This window comes from Falco cherrug, chromosome 11 (assembly GCF_023634085.1).
Source record: "Falco cherrug isolate bFalChe1 chromosome 11, bFalChe1.pri, whole genome shotgun sequence".
NCBI classification, from domain to species: Eukaryota; Metazoa; Chordata; class Aves; order Falconiformes; family Falconidae; genus Falco; species Falco cherrug.
In genome coordinates this window covers 21226119-21243729 of record NC_073707.1, presented here as the reverse complement: position 1 = coordinate 21243729, position 17611 = coordinate 21226119, and the positions used below count along the sequence as shown (strand labels likewise).

The following is a 17611-nucleotide window of genomic DNA, read 5'->3' as shown; positions in this document are numbered from 1 at the left end:
TCTGCAGAAAAATAAGAAATAATTTGGTGCTAAGTTGCAATGTAATAGAGAGCGGGGCTCCACTCCCCTGTGCCGTCTGGGTGCTTTGGAAAGCTGCATCAGCCTGCAGATATCCATGTCAGTAAAAACATAGACAATGGGAGGAGGTAACATGGTTGATATAATGTTGGTGCCATTTTAGAACCATTTAGGGAAGCAAGTAAGCATTGCCAAATGGTGATCAAAATTTCTGGATCTTCTCATCCAGCCTGAGCCAAATCATGACATAAGACAAAGTTTTTCAAGCTTTTTTTAACTACAACTTTTTTAACCTTTAGATTACCCTCAAATTATATTTCAAGCTTCTTTCTTAGTCATAAAGCATATAATTATTACAGAAATGGCTCCAGAATTCAAAAGTGGAATTATCATACAGCCACTAAAGGAGGGCTGGTTGGAAGCCCTGATGTCCAACCCATTTATTACATGGCCTTTTGCACAGTTAAGATGTCCCTCTTGCTCCTCTTAGCCAGGTCTCCCCTTACCTAAACACCCCAGCTCGTGTGGTTGCTGGAGATCATGTTTCCCAACCTTCTGCTTCTCTGGACTCTGTGGTCTGTCCACATCTTTCTTGAAGGGTGAGTCTGAGGCTAGAGGCAATCCACCAGTCGAGACCTTACCTATGCTGAGCTGGGAGGAAGGATGCCTCTACAAACATAGTGTCTTGCACTGATTTTCACTGAATTACCATCCCTCCTGCCCCAGTTTTCCCAGATTATCAAGATAATTTTGACTTCTGATCGTCTGCTCTATATAGTGTTAGCTCTTCCCAGCTTTGTTGCCTGCTCAAGTAGTATATGTATTCTCAACTACTTAAATTGATTTTGTTTGTGAAACTATTGAATGGAGCCAATTCCCAGGTACAAAGCTGTCAAGCAGAACACCCAAGAGACTTGTGAAATGGTCATCAGAGGTTCCAGTTACACACTTCAAGCAGCACTTTTGTGCCAGCTAGGAGAGATTTAATAGCTATTATTCTCCTTTTTTTTCCTGTGTTTCGTGGTTCTTTGTGTTGCTAATGGAAAGTGGTAGGTAGTGGTTAAAGAGCTATCTTGGGTCCAGAGTTCAGACCTTCTGATCTCCGCTCAGAGTCACAGCCTGACCTGTCATGGACCTCTGCGGCTCATCATACCTCTGTTTTGCCACATGTAAGGTATGGATGAATAAAGTTACTTCTTTAGGCAGTGATGAAGGTTTCTGCATTGAGGTCAGAGAACCAATGCTATGAAAAGGCCAGATCCAAGAAACAGTCAATGAGAACTTTTTGCTTTTGCTTCAGGAGGTGTTGGGTCAGGCCTGAACTGTAGGACAATAAGGCTTTATGACTTCTGAAGTGTAAGGTATGGATTATACATTTGAGAAACCCATTAAGGGTAGTAACGTGCTTTAACAAAAGAAAGCACTCTCACTCAGGCAGCTTTGATTTTAAGATATCAAGGGTAAACCAATCTCTCTTAGTGATTTAACAATGCAAATAGGTTCTGAAGTGATGATGGGAAGATGAATATGCTACTCTGAGTGGAGCTGAGCAGCAGCAAAGCCTTGGTGCAGCAGGGTTCACAAAAGGCAGCCTTTGAATGACAAGCACCAGCTTGGGCAAGGAGTTTTCACTGGGAGCCAGCCAGGAGAGGTTAGGGCTCTGTGCAGTACATGTTCCTGATGATTCCACTGCTCTGTCCTTATTTCCATGGCTCTGCTGGTTACCTACCACCTCGGAGAGATGCTGCAGGCACTTTCTAGTGGGCTTATGTCATTGGTCAGAGATCTTTGTGTATGTAAAATCTGGGAGAGATCTGTACCATCCCTGCACAACTGATGTTTGTAGATGATGGGTGAGGCAGTGATGTCCCAGAGAGCTACAATGCCTTGGGCTATGATCTCATAAGTTAAGTAGGGTTGGGCCTGTTTGTTTTTGGATGGGGACTTGGAAGGAAAAGTTGATTGCTACAGTCAATTTGACTTGGTAATTCAGAAGGTGGTGCTCTTCCCCCTAGATAGCACAGGTTGACATGCCAGAATGATTAGGCTCACCACAACTCCTAACCTTTTGGAAAAAATGTAAAACCAACATCCTCACCTCTCCAGAGTGAACATCACGGGACTCCTGCTATTACTCCTGAGTCCCAACCAAATTCCATCTCAAGGCAACCACACCCTGCAGATGGAGATCCACCCTGCCCTTTCGGGAGGATGCAGTAAACTTTGCTTTCACTGGCTGGTTGCGTTGCACCTCCAGCTGAACCGCTGCAGAGCTTCAGTACAGATGGCAGCAGTATTGCTTGGGCAGGCAGCAAATGCCCTTTCATTAACTTGTGCAAGTGTCCTCACTGGGAAGGGACTGTTTAAATGGGGGGTATCTACCCACCGGTATGGATTTTGGAAGCCTTGATGGGACCTGGTTTGAGCAATAGCCTCCTTGTGCTGAACGCCATGTAGCGGCTGGAGCCTCCCTCTGCTTTGCCTTTGGCTCTTCCTACTGCAGCACATTGCCAGGCTGTCACAGCACAGGCACGCTCTGCTGCCCACTGCCATCTTAGAGGGACAAAGAACATTCGCTTAGCTGTTTTGTACACTTCTTCACATGCCAGTGTGGCTACTTGGGCCAAATTCTGGAGTGATGTAAGTTATTTAGCAGTATGTAGGTGTAAAGTGCAGCAATTTTCTGTACCGAGTGGGTGGTAATGTAGGGTTGTGGCAGGAAAAGCAGCAAAGAGGATGGCATTAGATAAAATATTCCTTGTAAGGATGGTTGCTGGGAAGGGAGCTCTGGTTGCTTTGGCCATGTCTAAAGGCAGATTTGCTCTGTATTTGTTTATTTTCTAAGCTGTGAAAGTGCTTGTGTGCATTCTTCTCTTTCGGTTTAGCTTAAATCTTTCCTAATCCGGTTAGCAGAGAGAAACCTCCCTGAACCCCAAGTAAGTGTCTGCATGGGAGTTTGCACCAGCTGAATTAAATCTGCATGAAATCACGCAGGGTGCCCTTGTACAGGTAAACACAACCTTACGTTGACACCTTCCTTCCAGCGTCCTCGTCCTTCCCTGCTGCACTGTTCCTGCTCTCCCCTCCTGACGGGGGACAGCAGCAGCTTCCTGGTGGGGAGGTCACATTGAAGCTGGTTCTTCTCCATTTCCACAGGAAAAGAAGCAACCTCCCTGCTCCAACGTCACAGGGACTGTGCAGGAAAGGGGCTGAGTGAACTAAAACCAGGCTCTCCATTTGGGATCTGTGAAGAAAGGCTCACTAAAGGGAAGACTATGTGCTGGCAGGCCCAAGTCCCTGACCTAGTGACTTGCAGAGGGGGGACTGCTCCCAGTACCAGTCCCGGCTGATCTGCACTGTCCTGGCAGAGCGCAGTGGGAGAGGCAGGCAGCTGGGCTTAGCTCTGGCTTTTGCATATTCTTTACCATGCGTGTCCTGTCTTGACAGTATTTATGCAAATTTTTAAGTAGGGGAAAAAGCTGTCACGTAAAACCAAAAATTCATCTGAAGGCCAAATATGTAGGTTGGTTGGCTTCTGTGTTTTCTTTTTTTTTTTTTTTTTCTTCTTCTTCCCAATTAAAAATAAAGTAACCTATAAAATGATGATCTAGTTTAATATCCTTATTATATGTTCCAGGCAGTATCTGAGTCATGGCATTTGCTCTGTGCTTTGTACCCCTGCGGGGGATGTAAAAGTTCAATTTTTGGAATATTTCTTCATCCACCCTAATCAAATATGCCAGGTAAGAGTGCCGGGGTGCAGGGTTGTGGGTAGTGCAAGTGAATTATCTCAGGATAAAACTGCTGTCGGGACAGGACCCACAGGCCACTGTTTCAGGTAATTGGTTGTGCTCCTCTCCTTGCAATCCATATCATCTTCTTGAGTGGAAACACAACTGAAGCCCAAAGGAGTTTCCAATGGATTGTCTTGTCCTTATTTTTATTTTTAGTTAGTGGAGCTCCATTCCATTTAATTCCCGACAAGTGCTAAGATCCCTCTCCTTTAATTGTCATAAAAAAATGTTTATAGAGAGCTACAAAAGGAGCCGCTGAAGGAAGTCTCTTCAGCACTGGCAGAGTTGTTACATGTTTCCATGATGTGAGCAGCCAATTCACATCACCATGGGCATTTCTCGCACAGGTAGGGGTCTTCTGGTTTGCCCAGGCCATTTCAACTGGGTATTTTTGCAGGTATAATTAGCAAGATGCTTGCTGTTTAATGCCAACTGTGATAATGGCTTTTGTGACACAGATTCTTGTTCACTGAGATCCAGAGTAAACCAGACTTGCCTCCTGGGACCTGCATACCACAACAGTCCAGAGACCATAATTAGGAAGTCTCTTCCTGAAGTCTCAAGGTCACAGTTGAGGTACGGCAATCCAATAATTTATTGTTGATCAGCTCACAGCCCCTGTTATAAACCAAGGTGCCAAATCTGCCTTTCATGTAACTAAGAGTGTGTGTACAGGGGGTTACATCTACTCGGTTAATGCACAAGCATCTTCATCTGTGGCACAGCACCTGCGAGCCTTTTCCACCATTACAGGATCATGGAAAACAAGGCTTCGCTTTAAAGCACTTTGTACCCAATAGGAAGGGGCTGGAAAACAGGGCTCTGCTTTGGGCTAGAGATACCCCACCTGCTATATCTCCATCCCCCTCCCACTGCTGTGAGCTGCAGGGACTTGGCAAATCTCGGCCTTTTTTCCACTAGAACTGCAGTTTTTTCCCTGGGCTCTGTCTAAATTTCCTTGGCATGGAGGGAAGGGATGATGTTACCACCACTCCAGGGAATGCAGTAGCATACAATTACTGCTTTTCAGATATGCTCTACAGATACACTTGGAAATGTCCATTCTTTCCTTCCTTCAAAATACATGGCTCTAGTTAATGCATTTGGAGGCTATGGGTCTCTGGCTCTCTGATAGTTTGCTGGCTCAGAGGGGCGACCGCACGCAGTAGATATGCCTGCACTGCCAGGCACCTCAGCCTCCCAGCCCATTTTCATTTCTGCTGTTGGGGTGAACCTGCTGGATCCCACCAAGAGAAGACCGGCATGACTGCTCCCAGAAGGCGGCACAGCAGTGGGCCTGGTTTGGCTTCCCGCTACCCCTCACAGTCCTTCCATGCCACCTCAGACCTGGTGGCCCTGCCACCACCACCCCCTTCTGCAGAGCATGCAACACAGCCCTTCAGTGTCAGGCTGTACAAACATTGCCTTCGTGGGCTGCCACACAACTCTCAAAGTATTTTAGGCATGTTGACTTCAAGCGTACACAGAAGCAGCTATTATGTCCTATGGCCACAAGGCCAAGTGCCAGGCGCTATGGGCATGGCCAGTCTGCTCTACAGCCAGGCTAGCCCTGGGCGGTTCAGCGTGAGATGTCCGGCACTACCTGTCCTGGGAGGCTGGGAATTGCTTCCCTGGGTGGATGCCATTAGTGATATAGATATAACCTTTAGCTACTAACTAATGAAATTACTTTTCCCAGTGCAGGGGTAGAGCTGCGTGCTATTAGCATTAGAAATAGCAGGTTCCAGACCTGCTGCTGACTTAGACGAGGCTGTTACATTATCTGAAATATTGTCTTTTTTTTTTTTTTTTTTTTTTTGCCCTGAAAGCTGACAACCAGAATGTCTTTTTTTCTTTACAGCCTAAAAATCTTTCTTCCCCTGATTTGCCTTCTTCCTCCCCAGAACCATATGCACACAAAAAAATTAACTTCTGGGAGGCTGGATGCTTTCCTAAGGCATTTAATAGCACTGAGGAGATGAAATACTGCACTGAGTCTTCTGGGAAACCCACAATTAGTGGGATGAAAATACATTCTGTAAGTGATTGAGCTACTGAAACAGTGCGAGTAATTAGAATGCTATACAGGACAGAGTTGAAAAAATCCTTACAGGATTATTAGAGAGGCAATGTTTAAAAGACGTCCTTGGCTGGGCAGTAGCAGCAATGTTGTGTGCAGGCTTTACTGGGAGCTCCTGCTGGGAGTGGGAGGTGGCAGATGGATGCTGTGTGCCGTACCTGCTTAGTCTCATGTTTTCTTCCATTTGTATCCTCACTGTTCCAGCTGATCGGAGCTCTTTGTAGCACATTTATTTTATCCCAGGAGGACTACAGATTGATTGATTGAGTGTAGTGTTGGTTTGTTTTGTTTGTTTGTTTGTTTGTTTTGTTGTGTTTTTTTGGTTTTGTTTATATTTTTTTAAACTAGTCTGTAACAGTGCTATGTTGGGAGTGCAAAGCCAGGGAAGGGACAGCTTTGAAAAGGTGTTCTCCGTACATCTACTTGTGTGGTGGTCTTACTTAGTGCATGTGTGCATCTAATCTTATCCAGGAATAAGGCACCAGAGAGCTGGCCACAGACCTGGTTAAACATTTAACACCTAGGTCCAGTTTCCAAAAGCATTTTAGCTCCTGAAGATGCACACGGAGCTTTCACAGGGCCTTAGCTGGCTGGCTACCCAAACTGCTGTGGCTTTGATGGGACTGAACTGTCTAACTTTATCAGGATCCTTTGAGAATCCCGCTAGGGGTCTGTCTCCCATGCACCTGAAAGCCGTATGAAATATCATCTGGGTGGGTAGAGATTGATTGTTTTTCTGCCCAGCAGGAAAGGCTTCCTGGAGGTGTGCTTCCCAGTGCAGCAAGTCGTGCACAGCTCCATCATCGAGCACACCTAGAAACAGCTTCAGAAATGGCAAAGGCTGCAAGATACTTATAAATTATGATAACTAATCAACAGGATCAAAAAGGACAGTGACAGATTATGCAAGTGAGCAGTGGTTAATTAGCTTTTGGGAAGATGCTTAAAACAGCGTTGTTTTGGGCTCATGAGTGGAAGTTTATTATGATGAATCTGTGGGAGGGTAAGGTCACGTTTTTGTTTCCTGGGTGGAAAGTGAGGGCAGACAAATACATAAATACAGTTACAAGCACAGTCAGCAGAAGTCTGCATCCTATCTGATGTGGAGTGGCATTAGCGAGCTGATAGGTGTGGGCTGGAGGACATGCTTTGCACACAGTAGGTCTGGAGTGAATTAGAGTTGAAGAACTTTGCAGGGAAGACAAGAATGACAGAAAAAGGAAGAAGAAAGGAAAAAAGGGATCACCTTGGTTGGGTGAAGGTAATGGGACTGGAGAGAACTCATGTAAAGGCACGTGTGAGTGGGCCAGACCTGAGCCATGCACATGGGTGGGGGGGTGAGCTGACGTGGGTGCTAAATGGGTTAAACAAGGATGCATGGCAAGAAGGTAAGAGAGGAAGGCGAGCTGAAGGCTGAGAAGGTAGAATGAGTCCAGCATGACAACGGAGCTGTGAGATGGGAGGCAGGCCGGCCTTGCCTTTTCCAGATGCAGTCAGTCACCTCTGACTACCCATTATGTCTCTTTATCTCTCTGCAAGGAAGCTTTCCAAAAGCATGAATAATGCCTTATTAGGTAGATGGTAAAGCCCCTCCTTTTTATCCTGCTTTAATTCATGCTTCCTCTGCTTTGGTGGCTGCCTTGTACATAGTGCTGTTGAAAGTGCAATTATCATTCTTCCTGGTTGCGTGGTATTAAGGGCGTATCCTCTCGCAGCATCTCCTGGAGGCTTATTACTCAAGAGAAAGGAGTTGTGCACTAGAAGCCAAATTAAACCGAGCAAAGGGGAGGCTGTTTCCACCACAGGGATGGAACAGATAGTTTTGCTGGAGACCAGGTCAGGAGCTGGTCTATGGCAGAATATGTAGCTGGAAGCCGTTGATGTAGGGAATTTGCACCATGGAGCTGGAAGACACAATCCTGTGGTTCTTTGTGGCTTAGCCTGACTCTCCCTCCCTTTTGTCCACTGCTGTAGGGAAGCGGGTTGGTGAGCATCCCCGGCTTGAAAGTGGCATATTGTCTTGCACAGGTTTCAAGGCTAGAAGTTGTAACTGCGACCCTCTCTTCTGGTCTTCTGCAGGATCTGTGACCCTCTCTTCTGGTCTTCTGCAGGATCTTGAGTGTTTCTTCTTAGAGAGCTACCCAGACCTAGTTTAAAGATCCCAAGTGATGGAGAATGCAGTGCATCCCTGAAAGAACCACCTTCTCCCTTCCTTTATTAAAAAGTATCTTTTGCCTCAGCATGAATTCATCTGGTTTTTAGTTGCCTTTTACCATTGCACCACCACCGTTTTCCCTCTGCTTGTTGGAAAAACTTACACACCACTCACTGCTCAGCTTTCGGGGGCAACTGGAGTCGCCACCTCCATTTGCCAGGGTTCCAGATGTCTCTGAAGCTTTCTAAGCACCAGGCAGCAAACAGTTAAGGCAGCTGAGCTGCAGGCCTCAGAACATTTTGCTAGGGAGCCAGGTGAGCAAAGAACAGATAAAGGCAGCACCTGCCTATGGGTTTGGAACAGCCTGGGGCCATGGATAGAATGTAAATACACTCTGAAAATCTTATTGTCTGACACTGTGCCAGCGTCTTCTGGGCTCTTGTCATGGAAAATATTTCGGCTGAGGTCATTCAGTCAGCAAAAAACCAGCATTTAATACCCTCCAAGGTGCCAACTTGCTTCTTTCTTTGTGTCGATAAATAAACAAAGTAGGGTAGCATTTCATGTTGCCAGGATGATCTCGGTTTTATTAGGAAGGGTTTAGAGGCTGTTGTTGTTGGTTGTTTTAAAATTTTCTTTTTTTCTTTCTCTTCCTCCTCTTTAAATGCAAAGACTCTGTACATTTCTGCTCTCTTTCCCTGTGTTTGCTCCTTCTGGCTCACACGAACACGCCCAGCCTTTAGAGTGAAAACTAATGTCTGCTTCTTGTAAATCTCTGCTGGCTGCCGCAGGCTATGTTTTTAATTCCTTTATTCAGCTTTGAGATGAGTAGGAGAAAGGTGCAGCTTTTTGAGATGATGGAAGTTGCCATTTCCCTTCTTCAGTCAATTAGGTGCTTTGGTTGTTTTCGGCTAATTCTCAAAACTTTCCATTGATGATAGTTCTGAAGGGTGGGGGCGGGGGTGGGAGTGACCAAAAATATTGAGGGGAGCTGAGGGATCTGGGAGGGAGAAGGAGGAGGGCTGGTAACTGGATTATCTACTGGTAGAATGACTGATTTGCTGTGCGTGCTTCTAGGGGAGAGAAACAACCTGACTTCAGAGCTGCATTCAGAGCAGCCTGAGCTTCTGGTCAGTCAGATTTATGGCTTTTGATTGTATTTGTGCAGTGTCTACCCTTGCTGAAGTGTGATATGAGACATGTGGATCCTCTTAGTGCTTTGGGGGAAACTATTGCTTTTTCTCCCAAATCCTTGCAGTAGGAAATTTCTTCAAAGTTTCCATGGAGCTTCCCTTAATCCATGTGTCTTTCAGCCCCCTCCCCACATCCTTCAGCTCCTGACCCTTCCAATGCTGCCTGTTTGGGGTAAGATGAGTATGCAGGCACTGCTGGGTGAGGAGGCACTGTTTGTCCTATTGAAAACCTTCACCTCATCTATTTTTTGGCCAACAGTCTCTCCCTGGCACCTCTGGGCCTTGCTTACTGGCTTGTAATACCCAAGCCTTGTGTAGATGGTGACTACCTCATACAGATGTTGTAGAGAGCACCGTGGGGTCTGGCGAAGTGAAACAGTGGTGGTCTCTTGCTTCCACTGTGCTTCAGCAATGACGTGAGAGCAAAGGATGAGCTTTGCCTTCTGAAACATAAACTGCTTCTGCTTTCAGGCAGGGAAGAAATGAGATCACTCCTTCCACATCAGCACTTTTCTTTATCTTGTTATTTTCTGCCCTAAGTCTGTCAGGGTCTGCAGCTCATCTGGTAATGAGTCTGCAAACCTTGGGGCTGGAATCATCTCACCTGATTTTAGTTATCTAAACCTCAGACATAAAGTGTAAGATTGTCATCTAGGCGCTCTCTTTGGTCGGTGAGGAGTGATAAACAGCCCATGCCATTCATGTTACCCATTCTAGACATCTGCCTCAGCTTGGGATGATTCATGCTTTGGAAACTCCTGTGCTCCCCACAAACTCTTGGGGAGGTAGGTGAGCATCCAGATCTGGACCCCTAACTCTCACAGGGTGCTTCATCTGAGAAATCCAACAGCTATCTTCTTTTTACCATTTATCATAGATGTTCTCTATGTGCAGGGTAGAATTATGCTGTCTGTTTTAAGGGGAGTGATCTGTGCTCGTCTGTCTGTTGAGATGACTGTGTGCTGATTTTGATAGAGATGGTGTTCTGCCTGTGATGGCCCTGAGGAACAGAGGAGGTTTTTAAAGTGAGGAGGTGATAAGTACTTTGTCAAATATTGTCATTCTGCTATCACTTTTTCAATCAATCAGGTGGATTTTTAAGGCCAAAATTTCAGAGCTGATGAAAGAATATGGAAGCCTGGTTTCCATCAAAATTAAAAATCTCATTTTAACTGCTTTGTATTTACGCTTGTGTTAATCTGTGATGCGATTGCTTATCCCTGTGTATATCTTTGAAGGAGAAAGACTGCAGGCACTCCCTGCCCCACATGAGATACCGACCTCAAAATACAGAGGGGGAAAAATAGAGCTTGGAGCTGGGCTAATCTTCTCAGGTTGCTGCTTGGGAGCACAATGGTGGCAAATTGCTGTGGCAGGGGACCCTGCTCTGGAACCTAAGACAGGAACTAGGCTGACAAGACAATAATAGTGTATTGGCTCAACTGGCAAACACACATCCCTTTTGGACAGACTCAAAATGTTACATTGAGAAGCAGTTAGTACACCGTTGTGTAAGGTTCCTCATGGACTGGAGCCAGAATGCTCCATTAACCACACACATATAAAATATTCATTGAGCTTGGGTTTTGTTGCCAAGCTGGAGAAAGGGGGAGCAGCTTTGTGTATAGAGATAAAACTGTCAGTATTGAGGGCTAAAGGGAGGAGTTGATGATGTGTTCTGAAATCTTTTATTCTTATTAAGAGAAGAATTTCTGATCTTTGGCAGGGGGCTAAGGGGTGCAAAGAGGATTAAATGCAAGACTTGCTAGGTTTTACATTTCATGTGTAATTGTCCAAGGGGTGAAGGTACCTCCTGTCTCTGTGCCAGACTCCCTGATCTGTTCTATACCATGTGGTCTCTGCAAATTAAACCAAGGGTCAGTCTTTAAAAAATAAAATAAATGTGAAAACCACAATCATATTCCCCAAAAGACTGGCTTCTAAATAGAAGGAAACTTTCATAACCACAGGAGAGTAAGGACTGTGGTGATAGGAAGTATAAGGACCAAATTTTCCCTCTGGAAAACATGTTCCCCTGTTTTTGTGCTGGTTTTAGATGTGCAGTAAAAGAAGATTTCTGTTTTCTGGATGCTGAAAGTACAATGAACATGTAGAAGAGATTTTGTCTGGAGAATTGGCTTGATTTACTGTTGGTGCTTGAATTAGGAGACAATAAGGCAAATAATGAATTTGTGTTTCAGACTGAATGAGTAAACATGTGTGCAAGAGATACTGTCCACGTGACCTCTCTCTCTTGCCAGAAGGCAATGTTGTGTATCCACTTAAGCAAAACACATGTTGAAAGGACAACAGTCCCGCTGAGTAGGAAGAGGCAGGCTGTGGCGCTGCACGGGATTGATAACTGGGAATACCAGGCCAGGAAGGAGCTTGTGGTGGTTTACTTAAAGCACTGGAGACTGTATCTTGTCGTGTCTGGGCAGCCTTTGAGAGGATACTGGAAAGGAGCTGGTGTGACCATCCTTGTGCGTCATGGTTGGTCACGGTCATATGATCACCAAGAAAATATGAGAGAGCTCCAGGAGGCAAAACATAATATTTTGATAGGAGAGGATAGTAAAGAACAGGAACTCCACTACAGCATTCAAGAAATACTTGTCCCAGAAAAGCAGAAATGCAATATGTGTCTGAGGAAGTGGTGTGGGAAGAAGACTTCTTAGAAACAGGAAAGACTCTAAGAATGGGTGAGAAGGATGGTGTCTTCTGAAATGCAGGCAGCCAGACTAGTGGCACTGGAAATGAAAACAATTACCAAGGCTGTTTTTAAAATGATTCGAGATGAGGATGTGGAGAAGAACACACTCATCCTGATGACAAGTTCCCCAGCACAAAAAGCTCTGTTCCCTCACTGCAGGACAGGACAGCCGCCTATAACATTCAGGCTGTGAATAAAATAGTGCGGTCTGAGCAGTTAAACAAGGCATGCGCAGATAAGCAGCTAGACCAAGACCAACAGTATCTGTGCTTTTCTACAAATATTAAGTGTGGTTGGGTGAATAGTAATGCACTGGCCTCCAGAAATCTTACTGAATGAAGAGAATCACTGCAAAGCTGTACGATCAGGATACTTATTATGTAGAAATGGCAAGAATAGATTTTGCCGTTGGAGGAGTGACTCACAGTCTGTTGGAAATCAGAGTCCAATAAGATAAATCAGTTATCTGTATCATCATTTACCACCCACTCTTTATGGATTGAAAGATGCCATGCCAAATCAAGAAAAACATTATAATAAGCTTACCCTTTTAAACAGCTGACCATGGCAGTGACAATATCAATAAAACACTAAGAAAGATCAGAGGCAACAGAAAGATAGTATACAAGAAAAGAGATTGGAGAAGACTTGCCCTAGTTAGACTATAAAGAGCAAATTTTATTCAACATTTTTAAACAGACCAATAAAAGGGAAAAGACGCAATTGACTAGGACCTTGTTTAAACTACAGCTGATGCACTGAAGAGTTGCTTGGCAGTAGTGACCATTGCATTGTCAAATTCAATACTTTTGTAGAAATAATAACATTAAGAAAACCCCAAAGACCATGAAAATATTCTTCTTTAAAAAGCAGTTTAAATAACATTAAAGGACCAGGTAAATGAGCTGAGAGTGTAAGTAGCATCCCTTGTAAGAATGCAAATTGGAGAAAACATGTCTCACCAGTTCCCGAAATAAACCTAACGCAAAAGGAAGTTACTACAGTTAAACAGTGGTGTAAGGGTGACTATTAGAAATATAAAGGTGTCCTTTAAAAAGTGTAAATCATGCCTAAACAAAGCAAATGGAGAGGAATATAATTTCTTACAAGTTAAATGTAGAACTATGACAACACACACTGAAATAGTGTGAGGAGTGACTCACAAAAGGTATGAAAACTAATAACAAAAGCTCTTCCAAATACAACAGGAGCTGGCAGCCTGCAAAAATAAAATAAAAAAAAAAAAAAGAAAAAAAAAGGGTTCAGCAAATGACCAAGGTGTGAAAGAAGCGATCAAGGTCAGTAAGACCACTTTATGGCAAACAGCAAAAGTCACCGGCTGCATACCACATAGGAAGTCCTCCAAGGTTTGAGCCCAAGGAATGCCCCCTAATTGAATTGTTAATAGAAGAGCTTTTAAAACAGATCAATGAAATGAACAATAACAAATCACCAGGACAAGTGATACTCACTCAAATGTACTAAATTACTTTGGCATGAAACTTGTTTCAGTCAGCCTTGATCCCAAAAGAGTTAAGTAATGTGACACAGTCTTAAAAAGGGTTCCAGCAGGGATTAAAAAATACTACAGACTACTCAAATCTGGCTTCTGTACCAGGAAAATTCGAGAGGAAATTACAACAGGTTTAGTGGCAGCATACATAAATACGATATATTGTGGATGTGTTAACACAGCTTTTGTAAATTAAAGACATGCATCACAAATCCTAGAGTTCTTTGAAGGAATGAATAAGCATCTGGAGAAGCATGTGACACTTAGTATAGTGTACTTGGGGTTTTGAATGGGGTTTGAAAAGGTCTTACCAAGGTATGAAGAAAAGGATAATTATAATTAGCCAATTTCCACAATAGAAATTTTTCATGTTCCTTATAGTAATCCTTTAGGGGCGCAGTCCTTGAAGGGTTTCTGGGGCAGGGGGAGCTCTGCTCTTCAACAGTGCTACCTAAAAAAAATAAAAAGGAAGGGAGGGAGTGTGTTCTTGCCAAAAAATCACTGTGACAGTGATAACAAAAGTCTTTTGGTCCTTTGCAGAAGAATCTTGAGAGACTGGGCAGTACAGTGGCAGAAAAAAGTCAATGTCAATATACATAAATAATACAGGGGGAAATAATCTTGACTATTCATCTATTCGTGGCTCTAGGTAGATGTGTTTTCTGTGGTTTCTTTATTCAGGAAAAGGATTTATAAAGTAATTGTTGCTGATTTTCCAGAAATCTAAGACCAGTACTGGAAATCCTATAAATGGCAAAGACAAATTTCTGGAGTTATTTGGAATAACTGATAAAACCAACAGCTTATGCCACTGCACTATATCGAGGAGAGGCGGAGATGTTGAACTTCCTGTAGCATTCCTGCATCTTGGCTGCTGTGTGCAAATCTGCTTATTGGTTTTCAAAAAAGATATATTAGAAGTATAAAAGACCTAGAAAAGAGCAGTAAGAGTAGCTAGGGGTCTTTTTTTTAATGGAGAAGTCTAAATAAAGTAGGGCTCCTCAGCCTTGAAAACTGGAGAAGCATTTGACAGAGGCTTATAAAATCATGAGTGATATGGAAGAGGTGAGTAGAAACTGATCATTCCCTCCTCCTTGTAACACAAGGACTAGGGGTGCTAAAGAAGCTAAAAAAGGATAGTAGCATAGAATAAAAGGAGTACTTTTTCATTATTATATTGTGGAAGTGGTGATGGATACTGAAATGGCAAAATGAAATAAATTTAAGATTGGATCAGCCAAAATCCTGTAGGATCCATTCATCGGAGGCTACTTAACACAGTGGCTTGTGTGGACTTGGAGGTCTTCAAGTCCCTAAATTGCTGATGGCCAGAAACTGGAGGACTGTGACCATTCTGTGCATGGCCTCCATAGTGTGCCTGTTAAGTATCTGGTTTTGGACAGTGTTGCAGGTGAACTGCTTGGCTTTACCTGCACCACCATTTTTGTATACCTTTTCTACTAAGGTTGAACCTGCTTAACTCTGAATTTTGTTTCCTGCTTTGTGCCATCTCACAGTTCTTTTTCAAATATTCCTTTTTCTTTTTCTAGGTGTGTGTGAGCTTTTAACCCCACTGCAAGTACTCAGCTTTTCCTGCTTGATGTGCAAGGTTCTGCATCCTGAGCCTATGGATCACTTTTTGGATGTGGAGATCAGCACCGTGTGTTTTCTCTTAAAAATCACAATATTTTGCCAGATTCACAAAATCAATTGGTTTATAAGACCTGACTTAACAATACATGTAAACACAGGACTAACTTTAAGCATATGCTTAAGTTCTGTGGATCTCAAGCACATGTTTAAGTGCTTTGCCAGATAAAAATAGAAGCATGATTTAACAGTAGGCCTGACTTTCCATTGTGCTATTTTAGTTTTATGCTGATTTATCTCCAGCTAACTCAGCCAGGATACAGGACTTGGTTTGGAGAAGACAGCTTTCATCTGCAAACAAGTTATTCCAAACCCTAGAACTGGAAGAAGTTCTCTAGGACCAAAGATTTACAAGAAAGGGTGTGATGGCAGAGTGTTAGGCTGCTTCTTCTGGATTCATGGTGTGAGTTTGAGTTTCATGCTGGAATTGCACAACACCCAGATACAAGTGGGTGTCTGGCCATGCTGACAACGTTAAAAGCATCCAGATGTGAATGTTTTTGGCTATGGAAACTTTTGTGCTTTAAGTGTGCTAGCCCAGTTTTCTTGGGAGAATATTTGGACTTCTTCCTCTGGTGAGATTTTTTTTCAGCATCATTTAAAATGTTGAGAGATGTAGTGATTTGCCTATAGTAAAATCTATAATCTGCCCCTTGAAAGATAATTACAGGCCATTTCACCTGGATTTCCCTAAAATATAAACAGATATTAGGACAGAGAAACAAAAAGTACTGCCCCTGTTTTGAACTGAATTGAAAAACAAGGAACTTCGGCAGTGTTTGTGAGAGGAACAGCAGAATATTATAAATGTTATGCTAGAAAGATGAGATGCTGCACCCCAGGTTTGCTGGCAGTCCAAAGGCATGTAGATGAGAAAGGAGACTAGATTTTTTGACTTCCAATGTTGAACGCTCTTAAATCATAGAATCACCAACCTGATTTTGCTTGTGCTGCAGTTCACCCAGCAGTCTGAAAAGGAGATGTCAAATAGACTCTTCAGAGTAATCCAGGTCTGTACCAATCGCTTTCAGCTGCATGTGAATAGCTCCCCTAGAATTTGAAAGGCTATTGACTTGAAATGGTTGACAACTCTTAGTTTTGAGTCATCTTACTGAAATTATTTTTTTGTTCTAAATTGGTCATTTAGTAGGGGAAAGGAGAAGGCATGAGAAATCTCTCCGATCGTTTGAAGGAATGATCGATCGGTCTGTGCCATTGATGCCCTTGGTCTACAGATACCCCCTGTGAGACCTTCGCTGCACACCGGACAAAGAATTGCAGTGGAATTTTCAGCGCATTCTGGCAGGTAAGGGAAATGGTGAATCAGGACAGCAGATGGAAACCCATAGGTAGCTAAAGGCTGGTGGTTTGGTCTTGAATCTGAGTTGCTGAACTGCCTCATGTAAAATTTCTTGTGTTTTGTGATAGAGAGACCAATTGAGACAGATTCCTTGTGAACTTTTCCAGTCATGTGACAGTGATCAAAAGTCATGTCAAAAACAAGAGAAGAATTGACAGGGAACACAGAATAATATCTGAAATATCGTGCAAATGGCTGCTTTTTTGGAAATTTTTGTCTCTAATGTAGCCTGCAAAAGTCACTGATGACTAACTCTTGTGTATTCCTCTGAAATAAAAATAGGTATGTGACGTTAAAGAAAAATTACAGAAATTTCTACATCTTTGAGTTACATGCGTGGCTTACCCACTCACATTTGTACTGAAGTCTTTCAGGACTGGTAAGACTAGTTTCCTTTTTGGGCTGGGGAAATGAAAACTGTTGCCAGATTGTGTAGGCAGCTCTGGACTGATGTGAGTGAAACATCAGAATTTATCAATATCTGCAGATACTTTCTTGGCAGTGGTAGAAAATAACATGGCTAAAGCCCCAGGGTGCTGGGATAAACATTTTTGCCAGTCCGTATGTGAAGGGAGGTAGATCCCAGGGCGCATTGGGTCCAGAGGCAGGAACAGCCACCTGCAATGGAGATGTGTGGAAGCCTTGTCTTTCCATAGTGACACAGGAGTGCTGAAATAGCGTATTTCACTGTGTGATAAAACCAGTCTGGTTCTGAAATGTGTGTCTGGCATCTTCTGCAAATAAGATTGCAGCACATATTTTTATTGCTCCCCAGTCCCAATCAGAAATATGAATTCTTCTTAAAACACTAGGGAAAAGTTATGAAAAAGTGGTGCAGACTCTGCGTACCGATGTGGAATGGGTAGAGAGATACAATGGCTAAAAGCAGAGGTGTAGAACTTGCCTTTAATGGGTACCTTGCCTGGATATACTGCATAAACTTCAGAAATATAGGTTTATTTTGCCATTCCATGCACAAAGAAGCATGTGAGCTGTCTCTGAATGTAGCAGAAGTGCAGCCTGGGTCAAGAAAGCAGAGCAAGTCCTGTTTGCTGGCACCCCAAGATGGGATTTAGGAACACGGGGCTTCATTCTTCATTTTGTTGTAAACTTCTTGCATGGCTTTTGGCTGGTT

At 43.4% G+C, this 17611-nt stretch overlaps 1 long non-coding RNA gene across 1 annotated transcript; it reads left to right on the top strand.

The window, feature by feature from the left end:
• The first annotated feature begins 1091 nt into the window (after window positions 1–1091).
• LOC114017098 (uncharacterized) lies at window positions 1092–16765 on the top strand. Its single transcript, XR_003561964.2, has 3 exons — window positions 1092–3027; window positions 3175–4388; window positions 16264–16765. It is a non-coding gene; the product is annotated as an uncharacterized LOC114017098 (long non-coding RNA).
• Window positions 16766–17611: the final 846 nt, after the last annotated feature.